This window comes from Hylobates moloch, unplaced genomic scaffold (assembly GCF_009828535.3).
Source record: "Hylobates moloch isolate HMO894 unplaced genomic scaffold, HMol_V3 SCAFFOLD_6, whole genome shotgun sequence".
NCBI lineage: Eukaryota > Metazoa > Chordata > Mammalia > Primates > Hylobatidae > Hylobates > Hylobates moloch.
This window is the reverse complement of record NW_026652281.1, coordinates 32,001,390-32,010,737: the sequence shown is the minus strand read 5'-3', so window position 1 is coordinate 32,010,737 and position 9,348 is coordinate 32,001,390. Positions and strand designations below refer to the sequence as shown.

General features: G+C 43.2%; 1 protein-coding gene across 1 annotated transcript in view; it reads left to right on the top strand.

Moving 5' to 3' along the window:
• The first annotated feature begins 430 nt into the window (after positions 1-430).
• Positions 431-9,348, top strand: part of LOC116470349 (small ribosomal subunit protein eS17-like) — a 101,255-nt gene continuing 92,337 nt past the window's right edge. The window contains exon 1 of the mRNA XM_058440595.1: positions 431-504. The gene's annotated coding sequence lies outside the window, so the exon portion shown is untranslated. The remainder of the gene's footprint in view (positions 505-9,348) is intronic.

The following is a 9,348-nucleotide window of genomic DNA, read 5'->3' as shown; positions in this document are numbered from 1 at the left end:
TCTGAAGATGGTTTTCTCAAACATTTTCTCCCTCTTGCTTTCATTGCAAATTCTGGCTTAGGTTGTACAAATTAGTGGTCTGTGATTTATTTCTGATATTTAGTTTGCTGTAAGTTAACTTGGACTATCGCATCATTAACTATCTAGCTAAACAAGAGTTTTAAAAATTAGCCCATGGAAAGCCTAGGGAAACATATATTTTTTGACCTACTCAAAGACAATTACAGTTACTACCAGCCATCCCTCTTCATAAGTCTTAGAGAGGGAATATGGAAGAGAAGTCAAGAGGCTTCACTCACTTGCATAAGCCTGGATTCAAATCGTGTCTTTCCCTATGATCATTTCTGTGACCTTGGGCAAGTTACTTAACCTCTCTGGGCCTCAGTTTCCTCAACAGTGAATGGAAGTAAAGCTTCTGCCTTCCTCCTAGGGTTATTGCAAGTAGAAAATGAGTTACAGATGTACAAAGACATTAGGAGGCTGCCTGCAACATAGAAGCAAAATGTAAGTACATTTTATTATCAAACTGTCTTCTAAATGTGTTCAGAATATGTAAATACATGGAGAAGAGAGACATACAGGTGGACCGGGAAAGTATTTATTTGTAAAAACAGGTATCTTTTGCTTTTATGGTTTGATTAATAATTAAATGGCTATTCAAAGCAGATCAGATTTAATGCAAAGGCATTCATAGTTTTACTCACTGAAGGTGTTTTGTTTTTTGTTAAATACAATCAGGTGCATTATCTATTTAAATCTTCCGGGTTTTACGACGATGCTGTTTTGAATCCCATGTTTTAAAGGTTGACAGAAAATGTCTTCAATTTGTGAGTTTGCATAATAGAAGCCATCTGACTGAATAGGGCTATATTAAGTGGCCAGCGTCTCTGGAATCTCCTCCTCCCCACTCTTCCATACCTTCCCACACACTCTCAAGAGACACATGTGGCACACTTTCTGTAAGCGACAGAAAAGAAAAGTAATAAAAACACATCTCTGTCTCCATATGTTATTGCATTTTCTACACACTACGTTTTCAGAGTAACTATCTTGTTAAATTTGCTTGTAGCTGACAAAGCTATTCAGGAATAAACAATACCCTCTGTCAGTTGATAGGTGGCCAATTTCCCAAAGAGGATTCTTTTGGAACCCCTTAAAGTATTCCTTTGTTGGCCGGGAGTGGTGGCTCACGTCTGTAATCCCAGTACTTTGGGAGGCCGAGGCGGACAGATCACGAGGTCAGGAGATCAAGACCATTCTGGCTAACACAGTGAAACCCCGTCTCTACTAAAAATACAAAAAATTAGCCCGGCGCAGTGGCGGGCGCCTGTAGTCCCAGCTACTCGAGAGGCTGAGGCAGGAGGATGGTGTGAACCCGGGAGGCAGAGCTTGCAGTGAGCCGCGATCAGGCCACTGCACTCCAGCCTGGGCGACAGAGAGAGACTCCATCTCAAAAAAAAAAAAAAACAAAATTCCTTTGTTGCAACCCACAGAAAGTCACAAGAGAGAAATTGAAATGTGTGACTGAGTTTTATTAAGAACCCACTGGAACAGGGATAACTGTTTTCTTGCTTACACACACACACACACACACACACACACACACACACACACTCCTTTCCCTTCATTCCTTTATTTTTTTGGGGGGTGGCGGGGCTTTCTTAACAAAGAAATAATTTGGAGCTAAAGCTCTGCTGATTGGGGGCCATTTCGTCTTCACAGTGTTGATTTAGCAAGGCTCTGTTATCATACCCATTTTATTGCCAGAAAGTCCGAGGGATTTGGCCAATTTTGGTATAAATTAGATTAATCACCTGGCAGTCACAATTCAGCCACATGGATTTAAGCAGCTCTTTAATAGTTTGGGGACCCCTAAAGGAAAGGTCATGCAACTCATTTTTAGAGAATGGGAGATGGGAGTAGCCAGAGGGAAGGAGGTTTGCTGAGTCTTAACCTGGAGGCTCCAAGTTCTGTTTCCAGCACAGTTCTCTTCCTTCAAACCCCAGGGAAACAGGTTCTCCTGTTCCTTGCTTTCAGAGCCCGCATGATATCTTTCATGCGCGTCCATGTGAAGAGACCACCAAACAGGCTTTGTGTGAGCAACAAGGCTGTTTATTTCACTTGGGTGCAGGCGGGCTGAGTTCAAAAAGAGAGTCAGCGAAGTGAGATAGGGGTGGGACCGTTTTTTAAGATTTGGGTAGGTAAAGGAAAATTACAGTCAAAGGGGGGTTGTTCTCTGGCGGGCAGATGTGGGGGTCACAAGGTGCTCAGTAGGGGAGCTTTTGAGCCAGGATGAGCCAGGAGAAGGAATTTCACAAGATAATGTCATCAGTTGAGACAGAAACAGGCCATTTTCACTGCTTTTGTGGTGGAATGTCATCAGTTAAGGCAGGAACCGGCCATCTGGATGTGTACGTACAAGTCACGGGGGATATGATGGCTTAGCTTGGGCTCAGAGGACTGACAATATCCTTTTTTTCTTTTTATTGAGATGAAGTCTCACTGCACTATCACCCAGGCTGGAGTGCAGTGGCGCGATCTCGTCTCACTGCAACCTCCGCCTTCCATGTTCAAGCAATTCTCCTGCCTCAGCCTTCTGAGTAGCTGGGATTACAGGCGCACTCCACCATGCCCAGCTAATTTTTTGTATTTTTAGTAGAGACAGCATTTCACCATGTTGGCCAGGCTGGTCTCGAACTCCTGACCTTATGATTTGCCTGCCTCAGCCTCCCAAAGTGCTGGGATTACAGGTCTGAGTTACCACGCCAGGCCTGATATCCTTTTTTTCTAATGTGTATCATGTTGCAAACTTATATTAATTTTTATGATCACCTGAATACTCTCTATCTCTACCAGGAGGGCAGGAATCCCATGAGAGCTGCAAGGGTGTTTTACTTACCACTCTATTCTCAACATCTAACCAAGTGCCTGGCATATAGTTGAGGCTTAATAAATAATGACCAGTGGAGTGCTGTCCTCTGTGCACATTTTTTGTGCCAATTTTCAGTGTCTTCTGTAATACCACTGACTTTCAACTGTTGCCATTGACTGAGGTCATACATGATAGGGGTGGCCGAAATTACCACATAGTCTTCTGGTCAGGCAGGGAGGCATTCCATCAATCAATAATTTAAAAAGGAAGTATTAGATTCACACCATTTTACTTACTTTGTGCTCAGTGCTAGAAACTGAGGGAAATATTAAAAAGTCTGTCTCTTTGGCCAGAGAACTTCAATATCTAGCTGGCAAAATGAAACTTACACAAATGTCATAATTAAATGCTAACTTTTTTAAAAAAAGTTTATTCTAGGGGAAGTAAAGTTTCAGAGAATGGAGTGATGAAGGTGTTCTGAAATGAATGGAAAAGATTTACACGGGATTAAACAGGAAAGACAGTAGGATTAGAATATGTCAGGGTCAGAGGCAAGACTTTCTATGTAGATGGGAGGGGACAGGGTGAGCAAAGACACAAAGCCTGGCATGAGCATGGCTTAAGTGAGCAGAACACATCCACTGACCAGACAGGAGTGCATGAGAGAGAAAAGGAGGAGACCAAAGTCAGATTATGGAGTGCCCCAAAATGTGCTGTGTGATCTGGATAGCAGCCCTGAATCCAACCTGGTCAGTCTGGGATTGTGAGTGATACCCAGCTTGGGAGGGACGGTAGTATGGGCAGTGGTAGCGCTTGGAGAGCAACGAAGGAGCTTATCCTAGCACTCCAATCCACATTCTTGGTTTCCATTTCACTCCAATCAATTTTTTTACTTTAAAGTGCTCAATTTTTTTACTTAAAAATAACGCAGGGATGAATCATTCTAATCTCCCTATGAGGCAGTGGTTCTCAAAGGTGGATGTACATCAGAATCCTCAGGGATCTTATTTTACATGGTGATTCCTGGAACTGCCTCCTACCCCACAGCCAAGTTATGATTTATCAGAGTAAGATTAGGGTCTAGGGGTCTGCATTTTTGCAAAAGCCTAAGGTGGTCTATGGACCACATTTTGTGGATATGGCCCTAAGGGGTAAATGACCTAAGGAAAGAACAAGAAAAATCCCAGAAGTTGGGTAGCCAGAGAAAGGCATGATAGAAGCAAACTGCACAGTGACCTGGATGAGATTGGAGACTATTATTCTAAATGATGTAACTCAGGAATGGAAAACCAAACATCGTGTGTTCTCACTGGTATGTGGGAGCTAAGCTATGAGGATGCAAAGGCCTAAGAATGATACAATGGACTTTGGGGACTTTGGGGGAAGAGTGGGAGGGGACAAGGGATAAAAGACTACAAATATGGTGCAGTGTATACATGGGTGAAGGGTGCACCAAAATCTCAGAAATCGCCACTAAAGAACACACTCATGTAACCAAAAAAAAAAAAAAAAAAAAAAACATGCACAGATGCACAGTTAGTCACAATGTCACTGAATTTTGCTAAAATTTAAATGCCACCCAGAGCAATTCTTATCTTTTCCATCATCTAGGGGCTTACCTTAATTTGATGAGTAGGGGTGATACGTATGATAGGTATAGAAATTATCCAATTTCCAGAAGCCGAGGTAGTGAGCATACTAAAGCTCACCTTAATCCAAGGACATCCTGAGAGCAGCCACTTGAATTTATGCTTTGCTATCAGCTGGGCCCAGAGTAGCTCATTTTAAACTACAATTAGTAGCAAATTACAATCTGACTGACTTTCAAACTTGCTGGTTACATTCTGCTAGGAAACAATTTAAAGGATCAGATTGGTGCTGCCACTAAATCAAACAAGCTCATCTAGCTCCAGAGACTTGGGCCTCTCAATCCTGCGAAGTCTGTGACTCGGCTTCTCTTTTAGCAAAAAGCTTAGCTCTAGGCTTTGGTATTCTAATCAGTGCTCACTGCAACAATGGCCTGATCTGCTTGAGGAGGGTGCAGTAAACTGATGGGCAAAAATGCAGAAATGGTGAAAACGTGTATTTCTTCTCCACCTCCGGATGGTAAACCTTTGCAGGACTTTTGTAGTGCCTGACCCTGTTTCTCTGTAGGCTCTCTGCAAACTCACTGGGGAGTGAAGAGACCTCAGAGGAGACACAAACTCTCCTCTGTCAACTGTTCTTTCATTCAATACATAGCGAAGAAAGCCGGACAGTGCAGAGCAAATTTGTGCCGCTTAGCCCCCCACAAAGTCAGACGGTTTGACTGTGGGAACTGGAACACCGACAGCTGATACGGTCTGGGACCGAGCTGGAATGTGGGGTCACAGTGAGGGGTGCAGTTTTGAATGGGTTGAATGGGTTGAGTGAACTTACTCAGAGTTATAATTCGAGAAAATTGTAAAAAGTTTTTCAGTTTTTAACCACACAGCTACAAGGGGAAAAGGACTCTGTAATACTTATTTCACCAGAAATCTTTATTTTCTTTGTGTTTCTCTCTCTCTCACAGTTTTATAATGACAGCATGGCAATTTCCCCTGAGTTGAAAGCAAAGAAAAGAACCCTACTAGTGAAGGAAACACATTTGAGGCCTAATCCCACTCCTTTTATTTTTATTTTTAATCTGCAAGCAAATAATGTTTGGTTTTATTTTCTGTGATCCTGGCGGGATAGAGAGCCCAGTGTCCATGAGGGGATGTGCGGAGCCATCTGTCTGCAGCAGAAATGAGCACAGTCCAGCTGCACTGGCTCTTCCATGCACAGGCACAGACACCTCTCATGCCCGGAGCTGAGGAAACGAAATCCCCCATGTCTTTGATTTACCAACTAAAGGCACCAAAGGCAACCCTCATTTTCCTCAAGGACAGGCAACCCTCAGCACGAGATGGGGGAAAGAATGCTGTTGAACTAAACTGAAATTAAATAAAAGGCAACACCCTTTCCAGAAATGCAAGAAATTTTGCTTGTTTAGAATATCTACTGGGCACTGAATGGGCGGGTCTCTGGCAGTTGTCCGGGACCACCTAGTTTCTGACTGCCACCCAGGCATCTCCCAGTGTCGAGTACAAGATAATGCCTATCCTGAAAGACATCTTGCCCATTCTGGCCAGTGCCCGGTATTTTCTTCACTCCCTCATATGCCTCATAATAAAATATCCGGCCCAGCTCTTTCCTCATTTCACCAGTGTCAGCTAGAAAAGAAGGGTAAATTCGGAATGATTCAAGGAGTCTGGGCTCTGGAGCAAGCCTGGAGGAAAGCGTCTATATGATGGGGATCTGCTTCAACCTCCGCTCCATGCCCCTCTCCTGCCTGCCTCTGCCCCTGTGGCTCAACAGCCATTGTGACAGAAACTAAAGGGGAAGAAGCATTTCCAGCCTTGATGAAATTTTGTTTGTGTATACATTGCTGAACTTGTTACCTATCTGTTATGGGAAGTGGTCTCGATCCAGACCCCAAGAGAGGGTTTTTGGATCTAGCACAAGAAAGAACGGGAGGCAAATTCATACAGTAAAGTGAAAGCAAGTTTATTAAGAAAGTAAAGGAATAAAGAATGGCTACTCCATAGACAGAGCAGCCCTGAGGTCTGCTGGTTGCCCAATTTCATGGTTATTTCTTGATCATATGCTAAGCAAGGGAGGATTATTTATGTCTCCTCTTTTTAGATCATATAGGGTAACTTCCTGACATGGCCCTGACATTTGTAAACTGTCATGGTGCTGGTGGGAAGGTAGCAGTGAGGATGACCAGAGGTCACTCTCATCGCCACCTTGGTTTTGGTGGGATTTAGCCGACTTCTTTACTGCAAACTGTTTTATCAGCAGAGTCTTTATGACCTGTATCTTGTGCCAAGATGACTTAGAATGCCTAACCATCTCAGAATGTAGCCCAGTAGGTCTCAGCCTCCTTTTATCCAGCCCCTACTCAAGATGGAGTTGCTCTGGTTCAAACGCCTCTGGCATATGTACCATTTGTCGAGTGACATTTATGCTGGCTAGATCCTATGTCTTCCTGCATCCTCTGGGATTGGGGCCTCTGAGGAAGTTGGAAGGAATCCTTGTCACCCTCTCCAGGAAAGCCTTCTTATTCTTATAGGTGTTCTGGAGACTGTGATCCCACCTCCCACAGTCATTCCTGTGTGCGTTTACTTCTTTTCTCTTTCTCACAGATCGATTCAGTTTTTCATCAAACCTCAGAAACATGCAACCCAACCTCCTTATTTTATAGATGAGGTCACTACAGTCTAGGAAGCTTGAATGACTTTATGTACCACTAGATATGTTCCTCTCATTTACTCCTCTGTCCCTTTTGTCTTGTCTTGCCTTAAGTGTGTGTGTGTGTGTGTGTGTAAGACAGAAAGAGAGAGAAAGGGACGGAAAGAAAGGCTGATTTATTCATTCAGATTCATTGACTATTTTATGGAAGAGAGAAAGCAGTGGTATTTTTTGAGCTCTTACTGTGTGCCAAACTAGACGCTTTTTGTATATTATCTTTTCTGAGCCTCATACCAGCTCCGTGAATTAGGTGTTATTATCCACACGTACCACATGAGGAAATGAAGGCTCACGGAGGTTAAGTAATTTGCAGGAGATTGTACTTCTGGGGAGATCTGGGCTTGGGATCCATGTCTGACTTGGCCTAGGACTGTTCCATAATACCACGTCTCTAGATCTCTGTGTAGGAAACTACCTTGGACTCTAGAGACAAGAGGCTGCACGGTGGGGCATGAGGGGCAGACTGAGGCTTGATCAAGGGGAGAGGCCGTAGGCAGAGCAGTCCCTGAAGGATCCCAACACATATGAGAGGGGATATTCTGCTATTTAGTGGGGCACTGCGCCTAAGCCATCTACCCTACTTCTCTCCTTTCCACTTTGAGGCTATATATATACATATTTTTTTTTGTATGAAGTGACAATGGGAGGAACAAAGGGATCTTGCAGAGGTGTTCAGAATGACAATACTAGGTGTGATGGTGCTGCCTATGCTATCTGATTGCATAGATGCTACCAGGGATATGGATGGGGATGTGGGGCTGGAAAGGAACTGTGCAAACATCTTCACTCTGTAGTGGAATGAAACTCTCAGATCACCGTGCTGGATGGGCAAAGAAGAAACCAGAGGACATCATTTTCTTGTGCCCTTGGTGGGGAGGGTGTTCATGGAGCAGCCCTTTCACTCACATTTTTCTGGGCATCTTTTTAGGAACTGGTTTTCTCTCTAAGTGGCCCTCTGAATGGAGGTGGGGAAAGAGATATCGAGAAGGAAATCTATAATTATTGACAAGGACAGCAGGTCAGGCACAAGGCCCACTGGTTTACCGGCATTTTTCAGAACAAGGAATGAAGTACGTGCTTCCTCTCTGCCCAGATAAGCAAATTTGGAGCCTCTACACTGGACTGCTAAGACTGGAGTTCCATGAGATAAATGTTTTCTAATGTGGACTTCTCTTGGAGAAAGACCTCTGGAGAGAAAAACACCTTACTATAGTTAGAACATGACTTTTTCTTTTCTTTTTGCTTGCTCTGTGCCCTAATTAATTCCATTTGTCTTTGAAGGCATTGGGACTACATCTCTTCCCACTTTCTCTTTTTCTCTAGGGATTTAACTTTAGCTCATTTTAAGATGGCAAGTTGCCTAAAATTTTTTCCCCATCTTTCCAGAAAGGTTTGCAAACTGGTAGAGCTATTTAAATGCAGGTAATCTGAAGATACGCTGGTGTGTTCTGTTCATACACTCTTTTATTTTTTTAAGAATAGTACAAAGTGATTTTTAGGAGTTGAGAGGGAACTAATGAAAGTTGTTTTATTATTTTTCATGAAAACCAAACCCCTGGAAAGAGCAGAAAGTCTCATAAGAGTACATCAGACTGGGATAGAAGTTTCTCTAGGTTCTCAGTGCTTTTGATTACCGTAAATACACACTGCCCTTTTCCACAAAACATTGTTAGGAACACTGGCTTACTACTGCTGTCTTGACAAAGGTGGAAGAGTTAGTTCACTGACATGAGGTTGACTTGCAGGATTACCGCCAAAAGCAAACCTGTGAAAGTGTGTCTTATCATGGACGGTACAGGCTTTTACGGCTATCCTTATAATTCCTTCACTATGGTCTGTTTTGGTACAGCTGGGCCTGACCTACTTTGTGCCTTCATAACAGGATTTTGCATAGGTAATAACAAGTAAAAAGATGAGGAGGCTCTGATGTTAAAACTCATCTCTGAAACTCAGCAAGGCTTCTCAGCTCCCAATCCCCAGGCCAGGTTCATACATTTTGTTTGTGTATATGATGTCTGGTGCTGAGACAAGGATAAAAAATTAAAACACAAATTCATCAGAGGGACTCTTAGTGGAGCTTGGTTAAAATTGGAACCTCTGAACTTCCTGATACCTCCTGCCGCAGAAATAACAAGATCATTACACAGCTCCAAAAACAAAGG